The sequence below is a fragment of the Rattus norvegicus genome, chromosome 17 (genome assembly GCF_021556685.1).
Source record: "Rattus norvegicus strain SHRSP/BbbUtx chromosome 17, alternate assembly SHRSP_T2T, whole genome shotgun sequence".
Lineage (NCBI taxonomy): Eukaryota > Metazoa > Chordata > Mammalia > Rodentia > Muridae > Rattus > Rattus norvegicus.
The window spans coordinates 76208771-76226345 of record NC_141550.1 but is presented as its reverse complement, the minus strand read 5'-3'; positions in this window follow the sequence as shown (position 1 = coordinate 76226345).

Genomic DNA, 17575 nt, shown 5'->3' with positions numbered 1-17575 from the left:
CTCTCACAGTGGGGATTGAAACTTTCCCAGAAACAGATTGCTCGGTAATGGTGATGCCACACTCACGATGATGGAATGGAGAGCAAGGAACACAGTACCATCTCTCATCAGCAGCTTCAGCCTAAATATCACCCACTCCTGGGTTCATGCTTTCACGCCTGAAACCCATCAAGGTCTGCCATTATGTATTGCTCTCAGATCATACATGGTCCTTTGCTGCACAGAGATTTCAGTCTTACGAAAACGACGATGTTTCCAGCAATCTCAACTTTAATCTTCCTGATTGGCACCAAGAGATGAAGTCAGTCTTGGTGAGTTACCGGGTAACCAGTTAGGATGCTTAAATGTAGTGGAGTCAGGGAACATTTTCAGCATTTTACCATGGGAGAAAATTGATGGCATCATCTCATCTTGAGTGCATGGGATACATTTAAGAAAAATGAAGTAAAAATATTGTTTTAGCATAATAGAGCTATGAATTGTTAAGAGATGATTTCCAGTAAAAAAAAAATAGCAGTTTACTTGACTCAACTACTGTGCATATCATCTTGATAGAGCATCAATGTTATGAATTATTTGGAAATTCAAGAATTAATGTTAACATCAAAGTTAACATCAGAGCACTACCAACATTTCGTAAGAGAGATTTTTCTATAGGTTCTTATACAGTGACAAAATATAAAAAAACTCATAATTTATGTTTTATGGAAATGAGAAGGAATTAATACATGTCACTTGAATAACTAAAGCTTGACAGTTTGAAGCTACAATTCATCAAATACTCAGAGTTTATGATTGAACTAACTAAAGAAGTCCATTTTATATTATTTTTGTAGGTGTCTTTAAAAGTCTAGGCTTTGGACTTTGTTCCATTTACTCCAAGACTCAAGAAACATTGCAAAAAAAAAAAAAGGAGATAGAACTTTCTAGGGCCACTGAACGGTTGCAATCACAAACTTTCAAAAGCAATGGATGGCTGCAGTGAGTCTACACTAGACCATACCAATCAACAGCAAGATAGGGGTGGAGGAAGGGATTCACAGGTTCCCTACCCCTTCCTTATGAATCAATTCAGTGAAAGAAAATCATTGCCTACAGCTATATTGAAATCATTGATGACTCCAAAGGGCTCCAGTGGATGTTCCCAATCAACACGCTCAGAGATTGCCCTGTTTAAACTAAATAGATTCTATTGCTAAACCAAAAGTCATGGGGAACACACACAGAGAGAAAAGATGTGGGTTAATAGGAGTGGGTGGGAGAAAAAAGGGGAGAGAAGGAGATGCATTAAATCATCAAAAAAGTAATGTCTACAACATCTACACCTTTAAAATTTGGGGATCTTGGGAGCTCTGGTTGGTCAGTATTATTGTTCTTAGAGGGTTGCAAACCCCTTCAGCTCCTTCAATCCTTTCTCTAACTCCTCCAATGGGGACCCTGTTCTCAGTTCAATGGTTAGCTGTGAGTATCTGCTGCTGTATTTGTCATGCTCTGGCAGAGCCTCTCAGGAGACAGCTATATCACACTCCTATCAGCATGCACTTCTTGACATCAGCAATATTGTCTGGGTTTGGCGGCTGTATATATATATGGGCTGGATCCCCAGGTGGGACAGGCTATGAATGGCCATTCCTTCAGTCTCTGCTCCAAACTTTGTATTTCCTCCTATGAATAAACTACCATCCAAAAAGTACACATGGAAAGACTCATGGCTCCAGCTGCTTATGTAGCAGAGGATGGCCTTGTTGGGCACCAATGGGAGGAGAAGCCCTTGGTCCTGCCAAGGTTTGATGCCCCAATGTAGGGAAATGTCATGGCAGGAAGGCAGGAAGGGGTGGGTGGATGGGTGGGGGAACCCCTTCATAGAAGCAGAGGGAGGGGGATGGGATAGGGGATTTATGGATAGGGAACTGGGAAAGGGGATAACATTTGAAATGTAAATAAAAAATCCAATAAAAAAATAAAAAATTTGGGGGTTCTTAATTGCCAGTGAGACTAGATTTTTCACTTGAAAAAGAACGTATCTCAAAATGTTATGTATGGTTTGTTCTGAAAGCAGGGAAGGGAAATGGCAGAACAGATGCTAGAATTAAATTCCCTCCACTCCAGAAAAAAAAAATTTCTCACTTGATTATTTACAAATCTATAACCTCAAGGACATTTCCAAACTATCATGTTGATGTAGTGTATTCATAGAATTTAGAAAAATGTATGGTAAGCCATGAAATTACTGGGGGAAAAATACAAACATTAACTCACTTTAGAACATAGGTTTATTTCTGCAATATTAGGACATGTTTTCTTTCCAGAAATGAATTCTTATGGAGATAATTGTCAGGGAAAAGGCTAAGGGTTGTCTGATCTCCAAACATACACATGCATGTAGCATTGCTTTGATTAAAAATAGATAGAATAAAGATCAAACAATAGATGAAAATGTAGAAGAGTTGATTACGTTGATTTTTTCCCAATCTACTACTTATGATCATGAAGTAAAATGTACATGTGGAAATATGAGAGGCACCCTCTCCACTTTCTTGGCTAAAATTTAAAGGATCACTACTGTTATTTATTTGACTTATTGTTGTTTTTATTATTATTATTATTATTATTATTATTATTATTATTATTATTATATGAATGTATGTGGAGGTTGACAAATGCTCCAAGGTGGGCATGAAGATGCTAGAGGCAGCCTTTGGTTATATTTATTCTGTCCTTCAACCTGGTAGGTTTGGGGGATCAAATTCAAGTCATCAAGATTGGTGGCAATCATCTTTATTTGTTCAGCTATCTTTCTGACCCTGTGGCTAATACTTAAGAATATAGTAATAAGCAGAGGGCTTCATGGTTTTTAGAAGTTGGATTAAATAGTGAGGAAATCACAGGAAGTCTCTATGACTCATGCCTATGAAATATAATACTTTCTGTTACCTTGATTCATCTTCCTACTGTACAGATAAGTAAAGTACAGCGAAATTCTTTAAGGACACACTTAAGACCATTCAGGTTACCTTCCAACTAGATTTACATATTAACTTTAGAATACTTCCTGCTGTTTATTAACCCAAAAGTGTTAATACTCGATCCCCCTTTTAGAGGATCCTTTACACTTGATTTAAGTTAGATTTTATAAATACATTATTTTGTGAGTAGTAGAAATTCATCCAATAAAAGACATCATTAAATGTCTCTCAATGACATTCCACTGAACTCATAAGTAAGGGGCTTGCTTGCTCAACGCCAGCAAGATGGGGACAAATACAGAAACCCACAGCCAGACATTATGCAGAGAGTTAGAGACCTTGGAACACTCAGCACGAAACAGAATGTCTCCATCAAATCCCTCCACTCTGTGCTCAGGGAATGGTGTGGAAGTTGCCATAAAAAGAGTTAGGAGTCAGGGGAGATGGAAGACACCAAAGAAAGAAGGCTTTCTAAATCAACAGGGTTGATGTACATGCAAACTCGCAGAAACTGAGGTCACATACACAGAGCTTGAATGATTCGGCACCAGATGGTGTCCGAAAACTAAAAGAGGTGGACGCATGCTCTATATCTCTAATTCAGAAACGATCTCCAATTGATGAGCACTTGCAAATGAGAATTTAAATAAGAATTTAGTTTTCTCTGAGGGAGGAACAACTAGAGAAACAAAGCACTCTTAAGTGTAGGCCCCATGTTCAGTAGTAGATGGACAACACAAAATGAACTCAACAGTTCATTGCAAGTTCTTTTTCTCATAATGTCATATCAGGAATTTTTTAAAACATTATGGGCCCTTTACATACATATTATAGTTTTCATTATAGTGCTTTTATGGTATTCCTATGTGTGCAAACATGTGTGACTCTGCATCTATGTCTGTTTCTTATTCTTTTCCATCTATTTGTTTGTTTTGCCCTATTCTGATTTGTTTGATTTTTCTTTTAACTTATTGTATTTTGCTTTGTTATTAGTCCTTAGATGTGTATCTGTCTTCTAAGGAGAGGCAGAAAAGGAGGAGAGCCAGATGGGAGGAGAGATGGGGAGGGACTGGAAAGAGGAGTGGGAAGGGAAACCATAATTAAATTCTATAAGAAAAATAAATTATTTCAACCAAAGATAAAAAGACATCAGATATCTATAATATAGTAGTAATTCCAAAATATTCATTACACTCTTTGTCTTCTCATGATTACTACATCATTCACATACTTCTTTTTGAGTGAGTGATTTTCAGGCTTTATAGCAGTGCAAAGAGAAATCCTGAAGCCCTGTGATTATTTAAAGTCCATGGTTTGGGGTATTTCCAGCTTTGCTGGATTCAGTGTCAAGAGACTCATTTGTTTGTTTTCTGATGCTCTTTTAATAGAGGTTCATGTTGCAAATATTTTAGGGGTTGATACATGAAGATAGCAAGTGACTCTAACCTTTTAATGTTAACACAAAATTGGCATTTTAAACTTTCTTCTTAATATCTACCTTCATCTATCTATCTGTCTGTCTGTCTGTCTGTCTGTCTGTCTGTCTGTCTATCTGTCTATCTATCTTTCTACCTACCATTCACTGTAAGTTTACATGTACCTGCTATGGTACCTGAGAAATCAGAGAAATCAGAGTTGGTTTCCTTCTTTTACCATGAGGGTTCCAGGTATCAAACTCAGGCTTTCATGTTGATAACAAGAAACTTTACTCCCTGGGCCATCTCACCAGTCCACAAATACATTATTCTTAGTCTACATTTTTCTAAAAAAAAAAATAAGAAAGTTAATGTTTTTCATGTTCAACAATTTTCCAAATGCGTTAGCAATATGACTTTTTTAATCTTTCCAGAACTACTATATTTCAATTGGTCATTGATTTATAAAACTGCTATGCTATATTTTATGTACGTATGTAGTATAAAGTCTAGCAGTAACGGTCTTGGCAATATTAACAATTCTTTCAATCTTACCTTTGGTTATCTCATAAATGTGAAGGGGTTTCATAATCCGATTACTTTTAGCATGTAGATTCTTTCAGGGCAACTTATCAAACACTTATTGAGCAACTACAGTGGAAAAAGAAACTCAAGACAAGTAGAAAGAAAAGAAAGGGGAGAGTACAGATGTGGAAAGAGCAATGGAGGAGGGCTGGAGAATAGAGAAAAACTATAAGAGGCAAGCTATTTTAGATCTAGGTAATTACATGCTCACTCCACAGATATTGCCCACTCCATCCATTTCTTTTTTGAGATATCAGTCAATATTTTCTTGTTTTCTGTCAAAATTAAAGGAGTAAATGATATCAAACACTAGAAAAGTAACTTTTTAGAAATCATTTGCGAGTGTGTTTTTCTGTTTCACACATCAGAACAGCAAGCTTGTGTGTGTGTGTGTGTGTGTGTGTGTGTGTGTATGAATGGATTCACAAGATTACTGATTTTGATAGTCCAAGGTAGGTTCTGACCCTGTCAGAAGAGCTTCTACATTTAGTCCATATAGTAACTGTGTATCTATATTAACATATTATAACCAAGATGCCATGTATAACAGAGAATTTAAGAAGGTCTCCAGACAACAAGCTTCTGATGGTAAACTGATTCCTGTGGATAAAAAGGAGTGTGTTGTCTATAAGCAAGTCATTTGGATAAAGTATATATCTGAGGCTGGGAAGATAGACCCTGGGCAAAAGCACTTACGCTACAAACAAGAGGAACTGACAATGGCTCTTTGGCATTCATTTTAAAAGCCACATGCTATGGCTGCATGTGCATCTAATCTGGAGATGGGGTAGAGGGGCTTGAGGGCAAACAGATATTAAGAGATTGCGTACCAACAACCTTGGGCAAGCTTTCAAGGCAATGAAGGAAGAATACCACCATTAGAGGCAGACAACTAATGTCCCAGTGTCCACAGGGATACTCACACCCATGCATGCACCATGCAAAACATAACACACCCCACAAGAAATAAATTATATAAATGAATATTAAGTATATATCTCTAATGTAAAATAGTCACTGATTTCTCTTGAATTTAAGGTCAAAAATGTGTCAGAAGATACATACACCAAAAAATATATCCAAGGTCCCTTGACCTCCATTGGGCAATTTCCCGTTAAACACAGAAATTAGTGACAGAGTTTATGCCTCTAAAAGGCAGCATTCTGGACAGAGCTGGCCTGGTTTAACATTGAGTTCTATGTCTCTTAGTATAATTATTATCATAATTTATACACATATATTTTCTATTCTATCAGAAAACTGTCTGCTTTTAATTAGTTATTTTATGACTACCTGCCTTTCAAAACAGGATAAGAGATTTTTGGCCTTAGGAAAATTGATGAAAGCAATGTGATTACCATCAATGATGGATGAAGTACTGTGTGCATAAAGATATTTAAAATGGGATTTATTTACTATATTAATAGAAATGAATTACATAACACTGAATTTAGAATGGCAATGAGTTCTCAAAAAGGTTTGGATCAAAAATCCCATGAGATATAAAATTTTTTTAAAGAATTAAATGAAATCCCATAACTTATTTTTTGTGATGTCACTTGCAAAAAAATATTTTTGCTTATTTGTATATGGTTTTTTATTCTTCAGTGATTGACTTTGCCATTATGGTGGGAAAGAAACAATGGAAACTCGGAAAATAAACGGCTTCAGGTACAATGCTGGCTTTCTGGAGTTCTCAGAGAATATTTTAGAGCCAACTTTCTAGATAACGAAGTTCACCATTTAGTAACATATTAGAAAATAATCTTTTTTTTATTTTTCCCCATCTTTATTAAATTGGGTATTTCTTATTTACATTTCAAATGTTATTCCCTGTCCTGGTTTCCAGGCCAACATCCCCTTAACCCCTTCCCTCCTGTTCTATATGGGTGTTCCCCTTCCCATCCTCCCCACATTACCGACTTTCCCTAAGAATCCCATTCAGTGGGGGTCCAGCCCTGGCAGGACCAAGGACTTCCCCTTCCACTGGTGCCGTTACTAGGCTATTCATTGTTACCTATGAGGTTGGAGCCCAGGGTCAGTCCATGTATAGTCTTTCAGTAGTGGCTTAGTCCCTGGAAGCTCTGGTTGGTTGGCATTGTTGTTCACATGGGGTCTCAAGCCCCTTCAGCTCTTTCAGTCCTTTCTCTGATTCCTTCAACGGGGATCCTGTTCTCAGTTCAGTGGTTTGCTGCTGGCATTCGCCTCTGTATTTGCTGTATTCTGGCTGTGTCTCTCAGGAGAGACCTACATTCGATTCCTGTCAGCCTGCACTTCTTTGCTTCATCCATCTTATCTAGTTTGGTGGCTGTATATGTATGGGCCACATGTGGGGCAGGCTCTGAATGGGTGTTCCTTTAGTCTCTGTTCTAAACTTTGCCTCCCTATCCCCTCCTAAGTGTATTCTTGTTCCCCTTTTTAAGAAGGAGTGAAGCATTCGCATTTTGGTCATCCTTCTTGAGTTTAATGTGTTCTGTGCATCTAGGGTAATTTGAGCATTTGGGCTAATATCCACTTATCAATGAGTGCATGCCATGTGTGTTTTTCTGTGATTGGATTACCTCACTCAGGATATTTTCCAGTTCCATCCATTTGCTTATGAATTTCATAAAGTCATTGTTTTTGATAGCTGAGTAGTACTCCATTGTGTCGATGTACCACATTTTCTCTATTCATTCCTCTGTTGAAGGGCATCTGGGTTCTTTCCAGCTTCTGGCTATTATAAATAAGGCTGCTATGAACATAGTGGAGCATGTGTCTTTGTTATATATTGGAGCATCTTTTGGGTATATGCCCAAGAGAGGTATAGCTGGGTCCTCAGGCAGTACAATGTCCAATTTTCTGAAGAACCTCCAGACTGAGTTCCAGAATAGTTGTACCAGTCTGAAATCCCACCAACAATGGAGGAGTGTTCCTCTTTCTCCATATTCTCACCAGCATCTGCTGTCACCTGAGTTTTTGATCTTAGCCGTTCTCACTGGTGTGAGGTGAAATCTCAGGGTTGTTTTGATCTGCATTTCCCCTACGACTAAAGATGTTGAACATTTCTTTAGGTGTTTCTCAGCCATTTGACATTCCTCAGCTGTGAATTCTTTGTTTAACTCTGAACCCCATTTTTAATAGGGTTATTTGTCTCCCTGCGGTCTAACTTCTTGAGTTCTTTGTATATTTTGGATATAATTCTACCAGTTGTAGAATTGGTAAAGATCTTTTCCCAATCTGATGGTTGCTGTTTTGTCCTAACAACAGTGTCCTTTGCCTTGCAGAACTTTTGCAGTTTTATGAGATCCCATTTGTTGATCCTTGATTTTAGAGCATAAGCCATTGGTGTTTTGTTCAGGAAATTTTCTCCAGTGCCCATGTGTTCGAGATTCTTTCCCACCCTTTCTTCTATTAGTTTGAGTGTATCTGGTTTGATGTGGAGGTCCTTGATCCACTTGGACTTAAGGTTTGTACAGGGTGATAAGAATGGATCAATCTGCATTCTTCTACATGGTGACCTCCAGTTGAACCAGCACCATTTGCTGAAAATGCTATCTTTTTTTCTATTGGATGGTTTTGGCTCCTTTGTCAAAAATGAAGTGACCATAGTTGTGTGGGTTCATTTCTGGGTCTTCAATTCTATTCCACTGGTCTATCTGTCTGTCTCTGTACCAATACCATACAGTTTTTATCACTATTGCTCTGCAATACTGCTTGAGTTCAGGGATAGTGATTCCCCAGGAAGTCCTTTTATTGTTGAGGATAATTTTAGCTATCCTGGGTTTTTTGTTATTCCAGATGAATTTGCAAATTGTTCTGCCTAGCTCTATGAAGGATTGAATTGGAATTTTGATGGGGATTGCATTGAATCTATAGATCACTTTCGGTAAAATGGACATTTTTACTACATTATTCCTGCCAATCCATGAGCATGGGAGATCTTTCCATCTTCTGAGATCTTCAATTTCTTTCTTCAGAGGCTTGAAGTTCTTATCATACAGATTTTTCACTTGCTTGGTTAAAGTCACACCAAAGTATTTTATATTATTTGGGACTATTAGGAAGAGTGTGGTATCACTAATTTCTTTCTCAGCTTGTTTCTCTTTTGTGTAGATGAAGGTTACTGATTTATTTGAGTTAATTTTATACCCAGCCACTTTGCTGAAGGTGTTTATCAGTTTTAGTAGTTCTCTGGTGGAACTTTTGGGATCACTTAAATATACTATCATATCATCAGCAAATAGTGATATTTTGACTTCTTCCTTTCCAATTCGTATCCCTTTGACCTCCTTTCACTGTGTGGTTGCTCTGGATAGAACTTCGAGTAGTATATTGAATAAGTAGTGAGAGAGTAGGCAACCTTGTCTAGTCCCTGACTTTAGTGGGATTGCTTCAAGTTTCTCTCCATTTAGTTTAATTTTGTCTACTGGTTTGCTATATATGGCTCTTACTATGTTTAGGTATGGGCCTTGAATTCCTGTTCTTTCCAGGACTTTTATCATGAAGGGGTGTTCAATTTTGTCAAATGCTTTCTCAGCATCTAATAAAATGATAATATGGTTTTTATCTTTCAGTTTGGTTATATAGTGGATTACGCTGGTGGTTTTCTGTATATTAAACCATCCCTGTATCCCTGTAATGAAGCCTACTTGATCATCATGGATGATTATTTTGATGTGTTTTTAGATTCGGTTTGCAAGAATTTTACTGAGTATTTTTGCGTCGATAATCATAAGGGAAATTGGTCTGAAGTTCTCTTTCTTTGTTGGGTCTTTGAGTGGTTTAGGTATAAGAGTAATTGTGGCTTCATAGAAGGAATTCGGTAGGGCTCCATCTGTTTCAATTTTGTGAAATAGTTTGGATAGTATTGGTATGAGGTCTTCTATGAAGGTCTGATAGAAATCTGCACTGAATCCATCTGGGCTCTTTTTGTTTGGGAGACCTTTAATGACTGCTTCTATTTCGTTAGGAGTATGCGGTTGTTTAAATGGTTTATCTGTTCCTGATTTAGGTTCAGTACCTGGTATCTGTCTAGGAAATTGTCCATTTCTTCCAGATTTTCAAGTTCTGTTGAATATAGGCTTTTGTAGTGGGATCAGATGATTTTTTGAATTTCCTCTGATTCTGTTGTTATGTCTCCCTTTTCACTTCTGATTTTGTTAATTTGGACAAACTCTCTGTGTCTTCTGGTTTGTCTGGCTAAGGGTTTATCTATCTTGTTGATTTTCTCAAAGAACCAGCTTTTGGTTCTGTTGAATCTTTGTATAGTCCTTTTTGTTTCTACTTGATTCTTCTTCTTTCTGCAGGCACTCAGCGCTATGAGTTTTCCTCTTAGCACAGCTTTCATTGTGTCCCATAAGTTTGGGTATGTTGTACCTTCATTTTCATTAAATTCTAAGAAGTCTTTAATTTCTTTCTTTATTTCTTCCTTGGCCAGGTTATCATTGAGTAGAGCATTATTCAACTTCCATGTATATGTGGGTGTTCTTTCCTTATTGTTTTTAAAGACCAGCTTTAGCCTGTGGTTGTCTGATAGGACGCATGGGATTATTTCTATCTTTCTGTATCTGTCAAGGTCTGTTTTGTGCCCGATTATATGGTCAATTTTGGAGAAAGTATCATGAGTTGGTGAGAAGAAGGTATATCCTTTTGTTTTAGGATGGAATGTTCTATAAATATCTGTTTAGTCCATTTGGTTCATAACTTCTGCTAGTCTGTCTATGACTCTGTTTAATTCCTGTTTCCATGATCTGTCCATTGATAAGAGTGGGGTGTTGAAATCTCCTACTATTATTGTGTGAGGTGCAATGTTTGCTTTGAGCTTTAGTAAGGTTTCTTTTATGTATGTAGGTGCCCTTGCAATTGGAACATAGATATTTAGGATTGAAATTTCATAGAAAATAACCGTAATTAAAATATTTAAAATCCTCAGTATAGAATTGTTCTACAATAACTATCCACTCTCTATAGCTTCTTACTAAGTGTTGGCTGGGGTCTGGAGATAAATTAAAGCATCTACTGTGAAATTTTGACTGACTTGATCTTCTGTAGGTAACCTTTTCTTGGGTTATTACAAAAACTAGAGAGAAAGAGGTTGAAAGGGGCATGATGGGTGTAGTGGACGGGGGGGGTCTATGGGGGGAAAGAAGGGAAAATTGGAAGATCATATTATTATATTTCATTGTATACATGCATGAAAATGTCAAAAAATAAGGGAAAAATCAGATGCATCAAACCTTCCTGATCATCTAACAGATAATAATGAAGAGAACTGAGCCTTAACATTGGCATCCACACACTCTGCTTTTGGTGTTATTTATGATTTCTTCCCATTAACTGAGATGGCAGTATTCACCTCTGTTTTTGCTATCTCAATAATCACATCAGAAATGCAGTCAGTGTGACCAGTCTGTTGGAGTTTTGTGTAAAATATGCTCATGTAGGCCCTGAAACCCAAAGACTTTCTTTTAACATGTGATCTTCAGTCTGTGAGTTGCACTGATTTCTGGTGGCCAATTTTAACCCAATGTGTCATCTCTGTGTCCCATTAAAAGTGGATGAGCCAGGCCTGATGGCGAATATTAGAAGACAAATGCCATCTTCTGTTGCATAAAAATGTTCAACCCAGTCTACGCTGTATCAAACCCTGCCACTAAGGAAACAATCCAAACAAAGACAAGGTTGAATATACAGCAGAGGACTGCCTGACTGGCCTCAGTGAAAGAAGACTCACCTAGCCCTTGAGAGACTTGAGGCCCCAGGGAGTGGAGAGGTCTGGTGAGGGGCAGGGGGTGGAGTGAGGTGATGAGGTGGCAGTTAGGGGATGGGAACATCCTCTTGATGTCAGGGGACAGGAGGAATGGGATGAGTGGTCTGACCTGGGATGGAGATAATGATGAAAGTTTAAGAGAGAGAGAGAGAGAGAGAGAGAGAGAGAGAGAGAGAGAAAGGAAGTAAGAAAGAAAAGACACCTTGACAGTGTAAAAAGTAAAAATAAAAAAAAAGGTCGGTTGGATGATAGTTTTGAGTGTGTATGACCACCATTCTTGTGGAATTCCATGTGTGTGAAAAAATTCTAGTCTCTACTGTATCAAAATAAAAAAAAATTGTTCGGTGTCATGTACTGTGCTATTACTAGCCCAATTAATATTATTAATACTAATGCATTTCCTTCAGTAGTCTCTACTGTAACATTAAAATTGTTCTGTGTCACGCACTGTGGTATTGCTATCTAAGTTAATACTACTGTTACTAATGCATACTCCTTCACATGTGTGCTTCATTCACACACATCTTGACTGCTAATAATACACCAGCCACTTCCTCGCCCACCTTTATAAAATCTCCCTCTCTGCACTGGCGAATTCGTGATCACACTCTGCTTTTCATCTTTCCAAATTCTGCAGCTTCCCACTTTCTCTCACACGTGTCTTCGCCTTGCTTCACCCTTGTAACATGTTATCTGCAAAAGAGTCTGAAAAGAAAAAGACGGGAGAAGGACTTTCCCCCCAAGAGGCTTAATAAATTTGCTGTCAACACTTGTGACAAAGGTATGGTATGTGTCAAAGTTCACTTCTTTGTGCCCAAGTAGCTAATTGTTCTCAGATCTTTTACTGACAAATTCTTCCCTGTATATTGAATGGACCTTCACAAGGTTGTAAAATGTCCTAGGATTTGGGGCTCTACTTAATGGGCATATCGTCTGTGACGTAGCATCCTGTCAACACAGCAGAAGTGTGAGAGCAAGGTTAATTTTTAATCACTAGAATAGCACTGTATAAGTCCTGAGCCGTGGTTCTTTTCTCACACATTCCTCCCAGAAATGTTTGAAGCATAGTCTTTGATTTTTAGCCTCATGGTCTGCATTTTTAAGTTATTTATATATTCCATGCTTAGTATCACTGTTGCAGTGATCCCCTTATGAAGCATGGTACACCTCCTTCTCACTTCTCCTTCAAGCGCAAGTGTTTAAACAGGGTAACAACTTCCAACTGGCATGTGAATCCCTAGGTGGAACTGGAGAAATCAACTGAAGGAAATGCTTCTCTTCCTTTAATTCCTTTTCCGATCATCCAGAAATTAGGACAGGCTTTCCAAAGGACTTGAGCTGGAAAGAGATTTATCAGAAGCGACACTGTTGATTATTTGCATTTAGGGACGAGCTGGCTCTGAGAAACCATCTGCGATGGTGCCGTGAAGACATATTTTGCAAGGCCAATCCCAGTGGATATGTGTGACACCGCAGGAATCTTCTCATAACTACAGACATTTGCATTCATGGGACTTGTTGCTCACCTATAAACTCAGCGTGTTGGCCTATATAACCCATACCAACCCTCAAGTTAGCTTTGCTTGTAAATGGTTAAGCATAATGATCTAGAAAAATAATACATACAGGACAAAAGAGAAGTTCAAAATTGCAGAGTAAGTGGTAATACAAGTGCACACCTCCCTTTGGCCAAGCCTTTCCTATTTTGTGCAAAACTATAAAAGCTTCTAAGTATCCAATAAAAATATTGCACATAACACGAAACACCTGGAAAAACGAGCACACATTATCAACCAGGACAATAGTCAAAAGCTATTTGGAAGTGATATACTTCAGAGATGAAATCAGTGTGGACTGGGAATGATAAATTGACTTGATGAATGATACATACACCCTCTATTGTAAGTTGCAGGTCTGATAGACACACCTCCACCCAATGCTTTGGTGACTGAATAGAGGTAATGACTCTGTGTTACTCATCTCCCATTGATCGAAGCCACATCTAAACACTTGTTTTCAACTCCCCCAAACTCCAATATGCCCAGCTTTCTCCACATAGGACTCTCCCCTCCTTGGCTTGCAGCAACTATGATTAACTCTTGGGAAGGTGAATAGAAGACAATAGATGCCTACCTTATAATCAAAGGACATCAAGGGTAAGACCACAGGAAAGAAGGAGATAGGAGGAAGATATGAGGGGGCAATAAAATAGAGATAGATCTCAGCGATGCCTGAGACAGTGAAGGTGCTTGTTGACAAGTTCCATTCTCCTCAGTGGGAGAAGAGGACCTATGCCTAGAGGAGGTCTTCTTGCTCTCACAAACCCCATGGCCTGTGTACATCCCTCCAGCCAACAATAATAAGTAAACATTTGAAGAGACACAGTTTAAAAATAAAAAGGTAAAGCAAAATCTCTTTCAGTTGGGACAAGCAATGGAAGACTCATGGAAAGGTCTCTAGAGCTCCTTAAAAATGTCCTTTGTAAAGCTTAAAGCAGAGACTTGGAAGGGATCAAACAACATTTCTATCATGGAATAAAGAAGCACAATGATGAGGAAACATGGTAAGGGGACAGCAGGTCACCCCCCCACCCCCAACTCCCTTTGCTGGACATGGCATACAGACAACTACAGCTCTGTTATTGTCTGATCGCTGCAGCTGACACACTGTCAGGCACATCCTCAGGTCCACACATCTGCATTCTTGGGCATCCTCTTTGTCTGCCACCGCACTGCAATCCACTTATGAGCAAGGAGGAAAAAGAACCTTTAAATCTATTATATTAAAAAAAATTACATGCTCGTGAGAAACAAACATGGTATACCATTCCCAACACTTTTCTTCTCTATTTTCCCTTCCATAAAGGTGGGAAAAGCTTTTAGCACAAGTAATCCACAGCCCAACTCTCATAACATGAGCATTATGGCCTGGCTACTTTCCAGCACCACCATGATAGAAAAAAAGAAAAAAAAATCACCCTCCAGTTTAATAACTAAATTAATTTTTCCTCCCTCAACAGCATGTGTAATTATTAAAGTCAGAAAGATCTTGGCAGCCTCTTGCGCTGGTAAATAAAACGTTGCATTCACATCATATGATTAATTAATGTTCCAGATTTGAGGAGATATGAAATCGCTTTACATTCCTTGTGTTATTGGATAACCTCGTGTGCATTATTTCTCAGGCTCTTTTTTTTTCACATCTGCACAGTGAAATCACATGATTCTCCAGTCCTGTGTGAGTCACAGAAAGCAGGGTTTGAGGAAGTACATGAGAGCAAGCGAAAGAAAAAGTACCTCCAAAAATAGAGAGAAGGGAAGGGACGTAGGAGATCAAGCCTTTTAACTTTTTTGCCTATAGTGTGCAGTGTTCCGTGTAATCGTATTCACAAGTCAGAAACAGTAAAAAGAAATACAATAAATATAGTACCCAAGAGTCAACAGACATACCTATGAAATACTTAGATACTATGATCTTTGAGTCCTTGAACCAGCTGCCATAAATTCTTTGGATTCTGGAAACCAAAAGATATGACTACATAGTATATTTACAAAAAGGCTACTGTCAAGCATTGTCTTCATGCCATGCCAGTGGAGTATTCCAAATCCCTTCTATTGGGGTGCCCTGAATATTGGGGAAAAAAGCATAAAAAGATAAATTTATGCCATGTTTTTCTGTACATTTTTTCCTTCAGCTCAATATTAAATGATTAAAGTTATACATTTCTTCCCCAAACATACCAGTGATGGATGCAGAACTAACTAACATGACAGACCATTAAAATAGAAAACTGTTTACCTCATCTGGGGATACCTGTCTGCTGACTCAGTAGACCTTCAAAAGTATGAGAACAGCTGGGATTAGGGGCAGAAGTGATACCCGTATAAAGAGCCCACCGGATCAGGGATCCACATCCTCGTGTCCTATGACTGACTTTCCCAGTGAAAGAAAGATTAATAGGAAAAGAAATGAAGAATAAAAAATCATATGACAAACAGCGAAAAGAAAAAAAAAACATGTCCGAAACTTGGGCAGTGACTAGCTGACAATATTTTCAGGCCACTCTCCTTCAGAGTTTGTTCTCAATAAAACTTATATAGTAGGAACTCTTCAGTGATGCTTAATTTTGTCAAGACTGTTCTTTTTTTTATTATTAACTTGAGTATTTCTTATATACATTTCGAGAGTTATTCCCTTTCCCAGTTTCCGGGCAAACATCCCCCTCCCCCTCCCCTTTTTTATGGGTGAAGAAGGATGGACCCACTTATAAACCATGAAAATAATATAGACATTGACATTTCTGGATAACTCAGAAGTCTGTTGAGAACATATTAAGAAGTCTGTAGTCACAGAGCTCCAGTCCTGGAACCTGAGTATCAGTTCCTAGTTAACCCCCTGGAGAACCTTTGAAGACTTTGAATTGACACTAAGGTAAATGATAGTAGCCATGGAAGAGACAATGATCTTCAGGAAACAGTGACAGCCTCACTCCCTTGTGCCCATTTTGGAAATAAGTTCTCCATCATAGAGGCCCAGGTTCTTGAGATCACAGAGGGTCTGCTGAAACATTTCATCTCTCAATTGTTAATGTAGGTGTTGGTGGGAGATGGGGAAAGGGAGGGAGGAAGGGAGAGGGAGAGGGAGAAGGAAAGAGGAAGAGGAGGAGAAGGAAGAGGAGAAGGAGGAATGCATATGTTCATGTGGGTGGAGGTCAGAGATCAATGTCAGATGTCTCTTTTCCCACCCAGCACTGGGGTTATTATAGAGGTTCAGCTCTATGTTTAGCTTTCACGTGGGTGCTGGGGATCTGAACTCCGGTCCCCAGACTTGCTTCTCAAGTACTTTAGCATCTGAGCTACCCCATTTGTCATTTTGAAAATGTGTCTTGCTTTAGGGTTTTCAAACTCTCCCAGTCAACATATGTGTTACTTGTCCAATTGATGTAGGATTGCTAAAAATTTGATGTATTTGTATACATCTTGATTTTAAGTAGAAAGATAAGTGTATAGTCCAGTATTAGCATTAATTTTCTCTTGTCCTTTAAAATCTGCATGGCCATTCATAAACAAACCCAAGCAAACATTCTGAGATTGTTTTTAATGTTATATCTGGAACAGAGGTCTGTTTTCAACTTCACCCAGATTTTCCTTATTACGTCAGCCAACAGTGTTTTTGGATACAACTCTCCCTGTCATATGCTTTCTCTATTAAGAATGTTTTTCTTCTTTCACAGGAGGGCTGAGAAAGCCAACTGTGATATAGCAGATTTCTTACCCGGAGACATAAAGCACATTAAAGCTTATGACTTATTTTCCTTCCAACAAAAACTATTAAAAAAAAACAATAAACATACCATAATCAGATTTTTTCCCTGCATCTAAACTAAGAGTACATTCCGCCAAATAGGACACAATATGTAGAAAATGAGTCTATATCCAAATTTGCTGCACCATCCATGCTTTCTCTCTTTTAGAAAGGAAAAGAGTGCCTTCAATCTAACATGTATGCTGTTGATGCCAAAATAAAATCACGACCCGTCTTCTTATCCATGGAACAAAATCATTTTTCTCGTCTCTATAAGTCATGTATGAAAACTTGTATATGGTTCCCAATCAACTAAAAAGCTACTATGCACACTAAGAAAATACATTCAAAAATAAAATATAAATTCATTGGGGAAAGGACTGCTTTCCCTTTTAGTATTCAGAAAGCATGAGCTTAGAATTGGCTCCACCTGCCACTGGTGATTAATTTGCTATTTCTTACAATGTCTCACTTTGATTATTAATGATAATGATTTGATTTATGAGTTCTGTTCACTGAATATTCTCAATTTCCAAAGATATACTCTTTAGGGA